Consider the following 2,998-nt stretch of genomic DNA (forward strand, 5'->3'; position numbering starts at 1 on the left):
CATGACTATACTAATCATCGAGGATCTTATGTTCACCCTTAGGAGTAGGGCCCTTCTATTCTAGCTCTTAACGCCGCTCGAAATATTCAAGAGGAATACGAGCGATGGACACGGGCAAACAAGAAGGCCCGACCCTATATCTTGGCCAGTCTTAGTGACATGTTGGCCAAGAAGCATGAGCCCATGGTTTCAGCGCATGAGATCATGGAGTTCCTACGGGGGATGGTCGAACAACCGTCTGAACAACTCAAGCATGAGGCTCTTAAATACATCTTCAACTCCAAAATAGAGGAAGGCACCTCTGTTCGTGAACATGTGCTTAACATGATGGTCCACTTCAATGTGGTAGAGATGAATGGGTTGAGGATCAATGAGGGCAGTCAAGTTAGCATAATCCTGCATTCATTGCAGGAAAGCTTCCTCCACTTTGTTAGCAATGCGATTCTTAATAAAGTGGACTATACCCTTTCAACTCTTCTCAAAAAGTTGCAAACATACCAATCTTTACTGAAAAGTTAGAAGAGGAAAGGACGTGAGGCAAATGTTGCCTCATCTTCAAAGACGTTCCATCGAGGTTCAATCTCAGGGACAAAGTATTCACCTTCTACTTTTAACATTGAAAAGTGGAAGAAGAAGAAAGGTGGTAAAGGGAAGGGGAAGGTGCCTGCTAACCAACCACCTGTCACCCAGCAGAATAGGCGTCCGGCGTCGGTTGACAAAGGAAAGTGTTTCCACTGCAACCAAGACGGACACTAGAAGAGGAATTATCCTAGCTAGCTGAAGGAAAAGAAGGCAGCCAAGGCGAACAAAGGTAAATATAATTTACTGGTGTTAGAAACTTGTTTAGTGGAGAATGATGATTCTGCTTGGATTATTGATTCGAGCGCCACTAATCATGTTTTTTCTTCTTTTTAGGGTATTAGATCCTGGCGGTAGCTGGAGGCTGGTGAGATGACGATGCGAGTGGGCACCGGGTACGTAGTCTCAGCTATGGCAATGGAAGAAATCTAGTTGACTTTACAGAATAGATTTCTTGTTTTAAAAGATGTACTTGTAGTTCCTGAGTTGAAAAGAAAGTTAATTTCTGTAAAGTGCTTGTTACAATGTAAATATACTCTTTAGTTTAATGTGGATAAAGTGTTTATTCATAAAGATGGAGTTGAGATTTGTACAGCAAAACTAGAAAATAACTTATATGTGCTAAGACCATTAGCCTTAAGTTCCCTCCATAACATAGTGATGTTAAAAACTATTGTAACTCAAAATAAACATCAATGCGTTTCTCTAAAAGAAAATGCCCAACTTTGGCACCTTCGATTAGGGAACATCAATCTCAATAGGACTGAGAGGTTAGTGAAGAATGGCCTTCTAAGCGACTTAGAAGAAAATTCTTTACCGGTGTGCGAATCTTTCCTTGATTAAAAGACATTTTACTGGAAAAGGATATCGAGCCAAATAGCCTCTAGAGTTAGTGCATTCTGACCTATGTGGTCCTATGAATGTGTGAGTCAAGAGAGGCTATGAGTATTTCATTAGTTTTATTAATGATTACTCTAGGTATGGGTATGTTTATCTGATGCAACAGAAGTCTGAATCCTTTGAAAAGTTTAAAGAGTTCAAGGCTGAAGTTGAAAATGCATTGGATAGATGGAATAAAATACTTCGATCGAATCGAGGTGGAGAGTTTTTAGATTTAGGGTTCCAGGACTATTTGATAGAACATGGAATCGTTTCCCAACTCTCGGCACCGAGTACACCTCAACACAATGGTATAGCGGAGAGGAGAAACAAAACCTTGTTGGACATGGTTCATTCGATGATGAGTTATGCTTCCTTACCAAACTCAATTTGGTGTATTGCAGTGGAGATTGCAGTATATATACTCAATTGTGTTCCTTCCAAGAGTATTGCGAGAACACCTCTGGAGTTGTGGAATGGGCGTAAAGCTTGTTTACGTCACTTCCGCATATGAGGTTGCCCAACACATGTGCTTGAGGCTAATCCAAAGAAATTGAAACCACGGTCGAGGTTGTGCCTCTTTGTAGGCTACCCCAAAGGTACACGAGGGGGTACTTTTATGATCCATCGGAAAACAAAGTGTTTGTTTCTACGATCTACTTTCTTGGAGGAGGATCATATTAGGGAGCACAGTCCACGTAGTAAAATCGTGTTACGTGAGCTTTCCAACGAAACTACTGAAACTTCAACAAGAGTTGTTGAAGGGTCTACTTCATCAGCAAGAGTTGTTGATGATAGTTCATCTAGTAGGTCAATTCCACCTCAAGATTTTAGGGAACCTCGACGCAGTGGAAGGGTTGCAAACCCACTTGTTCGCTATCTGGGTTGCACAGAAATCCTGGCTATGATAGCCGATGGCGACATTGAGGATCTATTGTCTTATCAGAAGGCAATGGAGGATGTTGACCGAGATGAATGGGTCAAAACCATGGATCTTGAGATGAAGTTGATGGACTTCAACTCAGTATGGGATCTTGTAGATCAACCTGATGGAGTAAGACCTATAGGTTGTAAATGGATCTACAAGAGGAAACAGGGTGCCGATAGGAAGGTGCAAACCTCCTCGACTTGTGGCAAAGGGTTATACCTAGGTGGAGGGAGTCGACTATGAAGAGACTTTCTCACCTGTTGTCATGTTGAAATCGATCGGCTTCCTCCTGTCCATTGCCACTTATTATGATTATAAGATTTGGAAAATGGACGTCAAGACGGCCTTTCTGAATGGAAATCTTGAGGAGACCATTTATATGGTGCAGCCTAAAGGATTCTTTGCCCAAGGTCAAGAGCAAAAAATCTACAAACTGAATCGATTCATTTATGGTCTAAAATAGGCGTCTCGATCTTGGAATATTCGATTTGATACTGCGATCAAATCGTATAGCTGTGACCAAAAGGTTAATGAGTCTTATGTCTACAAGAAGATCGTCAACGGTTCAGTTGTTTTCTTAGTGTTGTATGTAGACGATATCCTACTCATTGG

The sequence above is a fragment of the Benincasa hispida genome, chromosome 6 (genome assembly GCF_009727055.1).
Source record: "Benincasa hispida cultivar B227 chromosome 6, ASM972705v1, whole genome shotgun sequence".
In the NCBI taxonomy this organism is placed as follows: domain Eukaryota; kingdom Viridiplantae; phylum Streptophyta; class Magnoliopsida; order Cucurbitales; family Cucurbitaceae; genus Benincasa; species Benincasa hispida.